This window comes from Schistocerca serialis, chromosome 4, assembly GCF_023864345.2.
Source record: "Schistocerca serialis cubense isolate TAMUIC-IGC-003099 chromosome 4, iqSchSeri2.2, whole genome shotgun sequence".
Taxonomy (NCBI): domain Eukaryota; kingdom Metazoa; phylum Arthropoda; class Insecta; order Orthoptera; family Acrididae; genus Schistocerca; species Schistocerca serialis.
In genome coordinates, this window is record NC_064641.1 from 629,287,622 (window position 1) to 629,302,387 (window position 14,766).

Below are 14,766 nucleotides of genomic sequence, written 5' to 3' on the forward strand. Positions count from 1 at the left end.
GATATGCTGACAACCAGACTTTACCTACAATCCTTGCACTAAAGGAAGCAATAAATTAATGACGAAATTCATGATACCAATTAAAATGTCGCAGACAGCGGCTGGGAACCGCGACAGCAGTTCGCAGCATCCCATTTACATTTTAAATGTGAATATTTTAGGTTAGGCTTTACCGTGACTGTTATTGACATTAAATGAAACAACAAGTTTACTATTACCAGTCGCCGGTGACTGGTAACAATAAACTTGTTGTTTCATTTAATCTCATTTACAAGAAAAAATTTTCAAACACTAATGGTCTGGATAACTGTCTGTTGGAAGGCAGATTACAAAAATCTATTTGCTGTGTCCAAAGCGTATTTTGAGAATTTCTTTTAGTTTTGCAGAGTTTTTGAGAAGGCCTCGTCTTTTGCATTATCTGGTAGACTCACATTTCCCTATAGTTTTAGACAACAAAGGGTTCATGTTGTTATCTCACTTGCCATCAGACGGCGGTTGCCCGCTTTGCTTGCGCGTTTGCTATCTGTCCTTCGGGAGCAATTGAGCTGTAATCTCATCGACGTGGTGACCGCAATAGGATAAGAGTGCGGTGCATGTTTTCCTGTCTTTATTTAACAGGGAAGTTCCGACGGACATTATGTAGTCTTCATTGTGATTGAGCACGCAGTTGTTCGAGAGTTGTGACACAGATACTCCTGCATGTCACAGTATCTGAAATAGTGATCGTTATTTGCTTCGTGATAAAAATGTTTTGTTGAGCATCTGGTATATTTTTCACTTTCTTTCCTGTAAGATGCGTGCGGTAGTAAATCAGTTGTCTCAAGTTATTCTGGCAGTTAATTCGATGAGAGTTTCCAGTAGATTTTACACGCTACCCCCTCCCCCCCTCCCCTAAACCTTTAGATTCGTTTCCTGAGAAAGCTAAATCAAGTGGCGAAAATTTGTTCTTGTACGTAGTTCCACGTCAACAGTTTAAATTACGAGTATATACACCATGACACAAAAAAAAGACACACCACAAAGGAAGTATCCGAATGGGACGCAAATCAAAGGCTGTGATGTACGTGTACAGACAAATAAATGATAACAATTTCAGAAAAATTGGACGATTTATTCAAGAGAAAGAGATTCACAAACTGAGCAAGTCCACCTCTGGCCCTTATACAAGCTGCTGTTCGGTTTGGCATTGACTGATGGAGTTGTTGATGTCCTCCTGACTGACATCGTGTCAAATTCCGTCCAATTGACACGTTAGATCGTTAAAATCCAGACTGGTTGGAGGACCCTGCCCATAATGCTTAAAACGTTCTCAGCTGGGGAGAGATCCGGAGATCTTGCTGGCCCGGGTACTGTTTGGCCCGTGGGGACGGGGGTCGGGGGGAGGGGGGGCGGGGGGTCACATTGCATGCTCACTATAGAGATTATTCACCGTTCTGCGCAATACGTCAGCATATAGAAACTCCGCTCAGTCCGCGTACGCTCTTACGTGTTGAAGTTTTGTGTTGTTACATTTATTTTCATGTTCTATCAAGTTTATTCTTTCTGTTTGACGTTAACAATGCCGAACTGTGCTGCGGCTGTGTGTAGAAATTCCAATCAGAAGACTAAAGGTAGTAGTGTTGCCTAGCGTAAATTCCCCAAAGATCATGAAACATGTGCTCGGTGGGTTCAGCTCTGTAGAAGAAGTGATGGTATTAACATTAAAAATGCTACTGTCTGTAGCATACATTTTAACGAAGACTATTTTGTACGTGATCCCCAAGCTGAATTATTGAAACTTCAGCCAAAGAAGATCTTAAAGGCAACTGCAGTTCCTACATTGCATCTTACTAAAGCCATTTCTGCTGCTGCTTCATCCTATGTCCAATAAAGAAGTGACAGAAGAAAAGATCGTGAAACACGTAAATGTGCACTTAACACGCTACCATCATTGTCACTCAAGAAAAAGAAAGTAGATGCAAGCACAGAAACAGAAAAGGCCGTATCGAAGATGAAATGAAGAGCCCTGAAAAAGAATTATCACTACTGAGAGAAAAAAGAAGCTTTTAATAGCTGAAGACAATACGGGGGAGTCGCTGCGGGGCCGTGACAAGACGCCCTAGACCGCGCGGCTCTGATATTGCAATCATTTGTTTGTCTGCACATGTACATCACATCTACCGATTTCGGCCCCATTGGGATAATTCAATCGTTGGGCGTCGTTTTTCTTGTCTTATTGTCTTGACGAAGATTCTAAACACCGCATCATGATTCGTAGGTGCTATCGTGAGAGGAACGCCCTTATTGTTCAGAACAGTTTAACGTAATTGTACCTCTAGATAGCCGTGTCGTTGGAAAAACGAAGGGAAGTTAAGGTTTAACATCCCGTTGACAACGAAATCACTAGATACGGAACACAAGCTCATACTGGGGAAGGATATCACCAGAGGCCTTTCAAAGGGACCATCACGGCATACGCCCAAGCCGGTTTTAGGGAAGCCACGATGAACCTAAATCTCGAAGGTTGGACTGGGATACGACTCTCTACTCCCAAATAAAAGTCCAGCGCCGTACAATTGCGCCATCTCACTTGATAGCTCGTTGACGCTTGATTAACGTATGTGCAATGTAAGTAAGTAATGGTAGAGAGTCATGGATGAAATCTGTAAACTACGATGACGAATTAGTCAGTCCAGAAAGCTTCGAGACTGCATTAACAAAAAGAAAAAAAAATAGATAAACGTTAAAATGGTGGTTTTCATGCTTAATGCATTAACAAAAAATAGATAAACGTTAAGATGGTGGTTTTGATTCTACGTGAGTACAACCCACAGAATGTTCATCTAACGATGTGAAATTGTCAGAAAAGTCCGTCTTGAACACTTGATTTAGAGTGTTACTCACTGCAAGTTGTGATACAACAACGTTGACACATTGAGGCTCCATGTTCACTATTTAATATTACCTGCTCAAAACTGGCTCGTGGAATGCACTTCTGTTGTTTACAGTTATTAATTCAAGTTACCACCTTTGTTACTGCGCTGACGTCGCTTATAGCCAGGAAAATAGTCGGTCTCGTAACTTTTTAGACGGATACCTTGTAGCTGCACGCTACAAGACGATTTCTACCCTGTCAAAGTATTGTTCACCTGTTTTCTTTTTTCCACGACTGAACGCATATTATATTCTGAACACGATAAAATCTGCCACACAGCACTCGGGCAGGTTGGAAATCATCTTGCAGCATGCAGGTATTCTACATCTTCTGCATTAGTTTTATAATGATAAAGATTTTATAAGTTGCATCTAATGTACGTATTACCATGAAATAGGGGAGAGAGTGCCGTGGATGTGATACACGAATTAGGGTGGCAGTCATTAAAACAAAGGCGTTTTTCGTTGCGCAGTACCTTCTCGTGAAATGTCTGTCAGCGACTTTGTCTTCAGAGTGTGAAAATATTTTGTCGGCGTCCATCTATATAGGGAGCAATGATCATCATCATAATAAAATAAGAGAGATAAGAGCTCACACGGAAAGAGAAATTCGTTTTTCCTGCGCGCTCTTCGAGAGTGGAACAGTAGAGAAATAGCTTGACGGTGGTTCGATGAACCCTATGCCAAGCACTTCATTGTGAATTTCAGAGTAATCATGTAGATGTAGATGAACTTGCTAAAACACAATTAATTGGTTTCGAGATACCGTGCCATCTTCAGATGGGTAACATTTTTCGTTGCATAGATATTTTGGTTAACAGCATGTCATCTGCTCCACAATATGTTCCAGTAGGCAGCTTTGTTGTGGTCTATGTTGCTTTCTAGCTGGATGTACACGTTCTTGAATTTCACCACACATATTGTAAAGCTGTAGAGAAAAACGTCAAGTGTACAACACATGTGCGATGCTCAACACGCACTTTAACAGTATATTGAGGTGTGCCACAATTACTTTTTTACAATATGTGTATTGTGGTTGAATTCAAGAGCATATACATGCAGCTAGAAAACCACAAGATGGACCACAACAAAAAATGGTTCAAATGGCTCTAAGCACTATGGGACTTAACATCTGAGGTCATCAGTCCCCTAGACTTAGAACTACTTAAACCTAACTAAGGACATTACACATATCCATGTCCAAGGCAGGATTCGAACCTGCGAACGTAGCAGCGCCGCGGTTCCGGATTGAAGCGGCTAGAACCGCTCGGCCACAGCGGCTGGCGCACCACAACAAAGCGAACCGCTTTCTACTGGAACATGTTGTGCAGCAGACGACATGCTATTAACCAAAACATCTATGAAACGAAAAATGTTAGCCATCTGAAGAAAGGCATGGTAGCTCGAAACCGGTTATAACAGTAAAATAGAATCTTCAAAAAGTATTTGTGACTGGTTGAGTCATTCACCAACGAGCATAAATGTTGTCGACGGAGTTCGAGTTCGTCCTGTGTGCTGCAGCGTAACTCGAGTGCGTGCAGTGACCGCAGCGTTAGAAGTACAAACAGTAAACCCGAGTTCAGTATCATGTAGCTATAAGCAGTTTACATGAGCCTCAAAAGGCATGGGTGCAAGATACTTTGTAAGCGGCAGTGAGTTTTAACAAGTGCAGAGTTGGCCGCTGCTGATGGGTGTGGAGAGAAGGTCGAGTTTGTAAATAGTGGAGTCGCGAGGAGGCCGGGCGGCGGCCTTGCGGGTTCCTCCGCCTCCATTATAAATAGCGGCCGACGGCGAGGTGGTCCGCGGAAGACGAGCTTCCGGAAGCGGCGCTGAGTCAGAGGCGCTGCCTGCCACGGCTACGTCACCAGGGAAAGGCGGTGCGCAGCGGCTGACGTCACAGCTGGCGGGCTGCAGCAGGCAACGTTCCGGGGACGCCGCTACGTGCTCTCGCCGGCCGTGCAGGCAGTCGCAGGGGGGCTTAATCACCGGAAACACAAGAATCTGGCAGTCCGGCGTGACCACAACGCGCCAGTGAGAACGCTAGGCGGTTGTGGCTGTACGCCGTAGACCAGGGCTTCCAAACGTGTGGTCCGCGGACCCCTTAGGGGTCCGCCGGCTCTTTCTAGGCCTAGGGGGTCCGCGGCCACCCTTCACCAAATCGTGTAAAATAACAAAATTATTGAATAACAATTTGAAAATCAAATTCATCACTATTTTTTTGTGTACTTTTACTTCAGGTCGTATTCCCAAGCAGCCTTTGCGGTTCCTAAGTGAGAACGCATCACAGTTTAGTGCCGGCGAATGCGGCTTCTCTGATCGACTGTTTCGCAACAATACGGGGGTCGTTTGTGCGCCGGCTCACGGCGGTTGATGCGCTGAAACCTTTTACGCATGCGCGGAGGGAGCTTTGTCGACCAATTACAGCACTCGCTGTCACGTATGCGGCCTCGGGCATCATTAAATGTTAAACTTGCTTTGTCAATGCACTACCTATTTCATAAGTCGATTTTTGACCTTCAAGTTGTTTTCATTCATCTCTAAACCAAAGACTATTGAGACTTCGGGGGCGGGGAGGGGGGAGGGTGTGTCATCGGGAACAGACTAGGGGTCTGCCATGGATTTTCGACTGAAGAAGGGGTCCACCAGCTGAAAAGGTTGGGAGGCCCTGCCGTAGACTATATTCAAAATTGATATCACCGTACATCAGACGATTATGTCGTGACTGACAGGAGGGGGGAGGGTGTGTCATTGGGAACAGACTAGGGGTCTGCCATGGATTTTCGACTGAAGAAGGGGTCCACCAGCTGAAAAGGTTGGGAAGCCCTGCCGTAGACTATATTCAAAACTGATATCACCGTACATCAAACGATTATGTTGTGAGTAACAGGTGGGGGGAGGGTGTGTCATTGGGAACAGACTAGGGGTCTGCCATTGATTTTCGACTGAAGAAGGATTCCACCAGCTGAAAAGGGATGGGAAGCCCTGCCGTAGACTATATTCAAAACTGATATCACCGTACACCAAACGATTATGTCGTGACTAACAGTTTGTGACAGACTGGTATTATAAACCGGATTTCATGTCTTTCATGAACAGTCGTCTTAACCACTGTTTTCCTTAACTTCTTCCGTTTGTAAAAACGTAATATACTAATATTAAACTGCTAACCCAGGGCGTAACATTATTTATGGGTTCGCTATTTAACAGCTTCCAGGGGCTACAAAATTTAAGCTTCTGCATTTCGTACAGTTATTGACCGAATTGAAAAATTTTGAAAGGCGTTATAATCTACTCATTATGAACTGGAATCTTGTGTTAAAGGTTTAATACAATAAGTCAATAACTGTAGTTAGAAACTGTTTACTTATATTGAGGCAGCGTAAATCACAGAGCGCAAATTGCCCAGACTATATTCATCCAGTTGTTGAGAATGAGAGCACCTAACCACTTCCAATGAAGTTTACACACAATTTCAAACCCTTGCGAAAATTTCCTCGCTGATACCGCCCACAAACTAATGAAAGGAAAACTGTTTATCCCATTCTACATTTTAGCTGTTCATACAGTAAAACTACAGCATCACACATGTCGTTTCAATCTATCTCTTCTTTACTACTGACTCTAATGACAACACATGTTGAAGACAATATCTACATACACTGAAACATCCCCTTAGAAAAATTAAGAATGACAGTGCTGGGAAACCTCTTACGTTATTTGATTTTCAAACAGCTGAGCAAAACTGAACGTACTCAGACATTTCTCTCTTTACTTATTCTGATCAACACTAAACGGACACACAATATTTTTAGCGCACGCAATCTGATTTTCAATAATCCCTACAAAAGAATGACGCTGACGAACACACGTCCAGATCGTCTGCTCTCAAATTTCCGCCATCTCTCTCCCCACATCCACCACTGCTGGCGGCTCACCTCCAACTGCGCAACGCTATGCGTTGTTCACATCCAACTGCCCAACACTACAATAGCAAATATTCTAACAATGTAAATCAGCCACAGACTGCACACAGCACAGTCAGTGATTTTCATACAGAGCGCTACGTGGCGTTACCAACATAAAAACCTAAACAGCCTACTTAGACCACCACTGAACGCAGCTGCTAACTTATATCATTGTACGAATAGTTTAGGAGACATGACGTTATATACAAGGAGTTCGATTCTTTAAAGGATCTGCAGTGAGATTCATTGCTGTATAGCTAAATAAGATCCTCACTTCATCACTGAAAGTGGTTCTTCATTGGTTCTTCATGTGGATTCAATAAAAACTTCCCGAAATATAAAAGTTAAATCATTCTTTTTGCTGGAAAACTGATGCTTTTGAGAGAGTTAAAACACTCATTCAAAGGAAAATCCCAGAATGAAAAAGAACTTTTCCAGTGTCACTTTGTAAGCGCCCTATTCGGTCAGCGGTTTTCTATCCCTGCTGGTACGGTAGTAATCCGTTCTTGACAGGTGGACCGTATGCCTAAACCTCACATGGTACAGGGTATGCCAAGTAACCTGGATGTTTACGAACACACATGAGTATATTCTGAAAGTGGTTCATACAAAGTTCTGTGTTACACTTTACTCAGTTCTGTACAATACTGATTTACCACAGGCCATGGTGGAGCATTATTGTAGTTGTAAGCCTGTACATTCTCCGGTACTTCTACGACGTTCCATTTTTTATTACCAAAATCGTGCTTCCAGTTTAGTCCTGATGCTGTTGAATGCCCTTATAAGAATATGCCTGATAATATTATGGAAATATTTTCCGAGTTCTTGATCTTGTTGGCCAGGCATCATCACATGAGTAAGGGGTGTGTTTCCTAAGAGTAGTCAGGCGCATTGTTTCTGATGTCTCAGCAGATATTTGCAATTTCGCTTTTGCATTCTGTTCCTGGAGTCAGCCCAAACAAATACTGCTCGTCTCGTGTTTCGTGCGACGCACAATTTCAGCTGAAAGCGTCGGTTTGTTTCCCGTTGCAAACAAGACGATTTTTAAAAGCGGAATTCTACGTGCCCATTCGATAGAGCGGTTCCAGATTAGTCCAGTGCAATATTTGTTTTTGCAGCACATATTAACAGGAACAGAAAACACGAAGAATGAACAGCAATACAGCAGCGACTGAGTAGCGCTGCTATGTGGCGGTAGCAGATGGTGCGGGCCAGGCCAGTGCTGTCGCTCATGAAGTACGGGTTATTCTCCGTGTTTTACTCTCCCTGTTAATAAATACTGCGAAAACAAATATCGCACTAGACTAATCTGGGACCACTCTATCGAATGGGAACGTAAATACGTGTTGAAACACGTGAGAGGAGGCGCCTGACGACTCTTATGAGAGGCACCTTGTATGTCGTTACTATAGTGAGGCGCTCTCTGTTCACCGGATATTATTAGAGAGCTCTTTTATGAAGTAAATGACACGCTTTTACACTACTGAAACCACATTAAAATAGTATTTCCACTTAATAGTAACTCCACGTTCTTTGTATAATGTGGCCGTCCAGTCGCACGACTTACGGTTTATGCCACACTAGACGATTTTCGCTGATGAAGTTAAACGATTTTTGTCGCTGTCAGAAATAGAACTAACAGATCCAAACGGGAGACACCACACTGGGCTGCAGTGGTCGTTCTGCGAAGTTCCGCTCGTGACTTTCGCTTTGGAACGGGCCGAGACGTACAGTATTTTTCTCGCGGCGATAGTCGTTAGCTGGCCTTCCACACCTTAATGTTTTTATCGCCAGTCGCACAGCAGCCACGAGGTTCACTCGGCACTGTTTCGTCCGTGTGTCGTAATGTCTGAAAACTGTGGAGTAAATGACGTCCCAATAGAGAATTGTGAAGGTGGTTCGATGAACCCTCTGCCAGCCACTTAAATGTGATTTGCAGAGTATCCATGTAGATGCAGATGTAGAACTGACAATAACTGTGGTGCAGAAATTGTCTCTAAAACACAAAATCTCCCAATGCAGAACTAGCACTCCTGAAAGAAAGGATATTGCGGAGACATGGCTTAGCCACAGCCTGGGTTCGCAGGAGAGCTTCTGTAAAGTTTGGAAGGTAGGAGACGAGGTACTGGCAGAAGTAAAGCTGTGAGTACCGGGCGTGAGTCGTGCTTCGGTAGCTCAGTTGGTAGAGCACTTGCCCGCGAAAGGCAAAGGTCCCGAGTTCGAGTCTCGGTCGGGCGCACAGTTTTAATCTGCCAGGAAGTTTCATATCAGTGCACACTCCGCTGCAGAGTGAAAATCTCATTATGAATTCTTATTTTATATTGTACCGTTCAAACTCTAGAAATAAAAAAGTACAAGTATTTTATTTTTTATTGCAAGAAATTTTAATTTATTGCGAATACTGTCATTTTAATGCGATTATTAATTGAAACTAAAGTGATGTCATATCAAAAATTGAAAAATTATGATTCAGTATTTGTTCATTAACAATTATTTTGCTCAATAAATATGTAGGTAAAATAAAAGTAAAAAAATGTTACTACTAACGAGATTCAAAAGACTTTTACGCTATACACTTAGCTACCAACAGCTGTATTAATAAAATACAAATGTTTAATGCTTCACAGCGTTCGAAGATTTATCTTCTTTCGTAATTCGACGCACTGCTTTAGGAAACTGATGTCCAGGCACTAACCTTCACGTTCTATGTGTAAGTGTGAAGAAAATCATCGAAGGGAGCCTACCGTAAGATCGCCTTGTGAGCTCTTTCTTAATACACCACTGGTGAAGTCTGCACTTGCAACTCGTCAAATATTATATGGTGTGTGTCGAGAGTAAATGTTATAGCACTCGAACATTGGAATTGTGTTCGGAAATAATGGCTGAACATCTTCGTACGCTTTCCATGTTACTGTGTTCTTACCAACATAGTTACTGTTGTTCTGATCTTCAGTCCGAAAGCCGGTTTGATGCAACTTCCCACGCTAGTGCGTCCTGTGCAAGACTCTTGCGTCTATTTTATCAAAACAGGGTATACTTGTCAATAAGGAGTGGCCACAAATTTTATTTCCAGAGAATGCACTTATTTTCAGTCTGTCGGTCACCGTTTTATTCTCTCAGAATTAATGGTTTCAGATATTGTAGCCCATCTTCTGAACTGTTACAGGCCATAAAAATAAATGACCATTGTGCTACACTGAGGTTTTTTCCGTGTTTTCGAGATCGACGCTGCGTGGAGATACTTTCCGCCTGGAATTTATGCAAGTCACTCTACGAGGTTTGAAGGAAAAGAAGAGACGACACGCCTCAGTTTTTTAACTGTTTCTCGCTAATAAAATCCGTTTGTCAATGTAGGACATCCTTTGTGATGTTTTATATCTAATGATCTGGGATGTTTTACGTATAAATTATTTACAGATTTTACTTTTAAATCAAAACGTACGTGCAAAGGGCACACTGTAACACTAGACGGTTTGTATACCAATCAAATTTCTTTCAAATTTTAACGTAAAGCGACAGCATATGAGGTTATTCTTAGTATACATTCTGATAGGTTTACGTTAAGACTGGTTACTCCGTAACAACAACGTTTGTATTGTGAATAGACATAATTCTTTTAGTTTTTTTATATTGTAAACGCAGTTTTAGAAACCAATTGTGATTTACTTTAACGTTTTTTAACATATCTGAAGATGGGCGACGCTACCGAAACGGTAATTTCGAGATACGAAAAGACAGACTGAAAATAAGTGTATTTTCTCATCCTCTCTATTTAACTACTGCGGCCTAAATCCATTTAAACCTGCTTATTTTAATGTTCGATAGCTGTTATATCGGCTAACAGGAGGCAACCCACACCCGTGCTCGACGTCAGTAAATACTGGCGAGACAGTTTGCGTGTCGATCTAGACGTAGCTGGTAACGTAAAGTGTACCAGGGTCGTAATTTTACTAGCAGACAATTTATTCCGGTAGTCGTAAATTTCGTGATCGCAGAGCTATGCACTGATACCGTGGGTTAACACCATAGTTCATCGGGATCCATTACGACGTGAAGTAGGGACGGTACGAAGGACGCACAAGTAAACGAGCGACTAGATTTCGCAAAGCATTTAAACTGATCCTCAGACACGGAGACATGTTCCGACGTTACTGCCTTTTTAGGTCAGTTTTATATGAATAAAATTTAGTCACCTTTGAACATATTTACGTGTAATCGGTATCATCATATAAATGATATTAATAGATCATGAGTAAGTAAAATATTACCAAAATTAAGACAATACAAAAACTTAAAATAAGGCGTTTATATTGTCAAAATTACTTTGCAAATGGTTCAAATGGCTCTAAGCACTATGCAACTTAACTTCTGAGGTCATCAGTCCCCTTGAACACAGAACTACTTAAACCTAACTAACCTAAGGACATTACACACATCCATGCCCGACGCAGGATTCGAACCTGCGACCGTAGCAAATTACTTTGCATTTTACATCAAATTACATTGTACGATTAAATAATTTATTAAAAATGAAAAATATAATCTTATTAGAGAGTCCATCTTTTGATTTGCAGCTCCTTGTACTGGCCGTGTTTGCAGTTAAAATGGTTGGATTTGAGGTCCGCCAGTTATGCAAAACATCGTTTTTCTCAGTACCCAAACATGTTTCGGCACCACTGTGCCATCATCAGTGGGTTTTCGTTTTTATTTATTGTGGTTCAAATGGTTCAAATGGCTCTGAGCACTATGGGACTCAACTGCTGTGGTCATGAGTCCCCTAGAACTACTTAAACCTAACTAACCTAAGGACATCACACACATCCATGCCCGAGGCAGGATTCGAACCTGCGACCGTAGCGGTCTTGCGGTTCCAGACTGTAGCGCCTTTAACCGCTCGGCCACTTCGGCCTGCTATTTATTCTGCAGTGTGAACATTTTTGTTAAATGATTATAAAATTATGTGCATTTTTGCTTTAAAAAACAAATCGTTTGTTTATGTAAATACCTTTACATTTCGTGCGCATGAATTTTCTGGATCGCTTTTGTGTTAATTACTACAGGTAGCTTGTCATCTGCAACCAAACGATGTTGATGAGGAAGTTTATTTGCTGGGAGTTAACGTATCTTCTAGAATGTAATTTAGTTTTTCGCGATGTTTTTGCGCCAATTTTCGTATTTACTTACGTTTTCGTGTGGCAAGCACTTCCATTCTCCGCATCATGCTGAGATGTTGTGATGCACACGTAACTATAACAAGTATTTTCCACAAATAACGTACTAAAACACTTTTCGCTACACATGTTATATGTCCCAGTACACATAACAAACCACAATCACACTGTGTTCTGGTGCACGGACTGCACGCTCACTCTTACTACATGCACCGTGCGTGTGTCTACCAGTCACTCTTCACCAGGTGACGCTGCTGCCCCCTGGACGGGTTTTTATCAATTCTAGGTCTGGCTTATCAGTGCATGCATATAATTTTGCCGAACGAGGGAAAAACTGTTTTCCTTCGCCGTAATAACAGGGCTGAAACGCATGGTGGCCGATTCTCAAAACGTCGCCGATTAGTAGAATGCCTTCAGTCGCAGACATTTGAAAGTACCCGATAGTCTGTGGGGACGACACTGCAGTAAAATAATCTCGGTGAGACGCCCGCTAAACCCTCTGGGCAGAACAGGTAATAGGATTGTGTAAAAGGCCAAGGGCTGAAGTCAGTTTCTGCTTCTAGTGGTCATATATTGTAATTTAGCAACTCTTTCACGGCTGAAGGCCTCCAACAAGAAATCTTAACAAGATAAAAATCCAATTAAGATAGCAATAAAATAATTCAAAAAACAACATACGCAAAGTGCAATACAAATGGCTGAGGGCCACAATTTCCAAAATTTTAGAATATATTACCATAGACCTTTAAAGGCAAAAGGCCGACAAGAAATCTTAAAAAAATCAAAATTCAATTAAGATAGCAATAAAATAATTTAAAACGCAAAAGGCAACATACACAAGGTGCAACACAAATGGCTGAGGGCCACAATTAATTTCCAAAATTTTAGAATATATTACTATTGACCTTTAAAGGCAAAAGGCCGACAAGAAATCTTTAGAAAAATCAAAATTCAATTAAGATAGCAATAAAATAATTTAAAACCCAAAAGGCAACATACACAAGGTGCAACACAAATGGCTGAGGGCCACAATTAAACCTGCAAAATTTCAAAATATATTACCATAATCTTTAAAGGCAGAAGGCAGCAGTGTTTAACCTTGAAAGATAAATTTAAAAATTGATTTTGCAAAATTTTAAGAAACGAACAATAACCACAAGGCTAAAATTTAAAATAGCTGACAACATATAATTAAACCCCGGTGGCACTCAGAAGGCCTCCAGGGAGGTCGGTCTGCCCTCGTTCACTTAGGTGAGACAGGTGGTGAGCCCAACTATACTTGATGCGTCGGAACCCAACTAGGGGGCAGCCACGGACCGACGAACACAACAACTTGTTTCCCGTCAATCAGTACATGAGAACCCCAACCGGCAATGTCACAAACGGAGTACGTATTAGCTGCCAAAATTACGCACCATGTTGGCCAGCGACAACAGGTGAGGAAAGGACGGTGCCTGAAATTACGTTAGTGGCCAGGGCAGGAAACCAGAACACTAACGGCCACAAGACAGAAAATTCCACTGGTGCACTCAAATCGTAATCGACCAAAATAGTTAACTGCACCGCATGGCGGCTAAATCTCAGCAGTAGAACCACTCGGTGTTGTTCACCGGCAAACCTCCCCAACAGCAAACCATCGAAGCGAACCACCACAACATGAATAGACGTGGCTTGGGTAGTTGAAACCACTACCCAAATTGGGGTCCTGAGTCGGCGAACAACGAAGCTAGTAGCGATCGGACAGTTCCACACACGCTCCGATACTGCGCAGGGACTGCAAGCGAACCCATCCGACTGCACCGCGCGGAGAACTTCCCTCGCCCGCAACAACCGACCGACTCACTCAAACCCCCTTGCCGGAAACCATATGCACCAAATCAAAGATGGTACACTGTGCAAATATCGATACACATCATTGCTGCCACACGTAGAAGGAAGAAGAACCACGACGTAACCGCGACAAGGGCGGGAAACCAAACACACATAGACAGCGAAGTTCACGAAAACGCATAGTTGGGAGAGAGCACGGCTCACTCGGATTAATTACTGCGTCAAGGGGCAGATTGTGCGACTTTATACACTACTGGCCATTAAAACTGCTACACCACGAAGATGACGTGCTACAGACGCGAAATTTAACCGACAGGAAGAAGATGCTGTGATATGCAAACGATTAGCTTTTCAGAGCATTCACACAAGGTTCGCGCCGGTGGCGACACCTACAACGTGGTGACATGAGGAAAGTTTCCAACCGATTTCTCATACACAAACAGCAGTTGACCGGCGTTGCCTGGTGAAACGTTGTTGTGATGCCCCCTATAAGGAGGAGAAATGCGTACCATCACGTTTCCGACTTTGATAAATGTCGGATTGTAGCCTATCGCGATTGCGGTTTATCGTATCGCGACATTGCTGCTCGTGTTGGTCGAGATCCAATGACTGTTAGGAGAATATGGAATCGGTGGGTTCAGGAGGGTAATACGGAACGCCGTGCTGGATCCCAACAGCCTCTTATCACTAGCAGTCGAGATGACAGGCATCTTATCCGCGTGGCTGTAACGGATCTGCTGCCACGTCTCGATCCCTGAGTCAACAAATGGGGACGTTTGCAAGACGATAACCATCTGAACGAACAGTTCGACGACGTTTGCAGCAGCATGGACTATCAGCTCGGAGACCATGGCTGCGGTTACCCTTGACGGTGCATCACAGACAGG

General features: G+C 42.7%; 1 protein-coding gene and 1 non-coding gene across 2 annotated transcripts in view; both read left to right on the top strand.

The window, feature by feature from the left end:
- Positions 1–14,766, top strand: part of LOC126475457 (breast cancer anti-estrogen resistance protein 1) — a 547,820-nt gene that overhangs the window by 370,480 nt on the left and 162,574 nt on the right. The window lies entirely within an intron of this gene.
- On the top strand, positions 9,043–9,117 carry Trnas-cga (transfer RNA serine (anticodon CGA)). The gene has a single exon. It is a non-coding gene; the product is annotated as a tRNA-Ser (tRNA).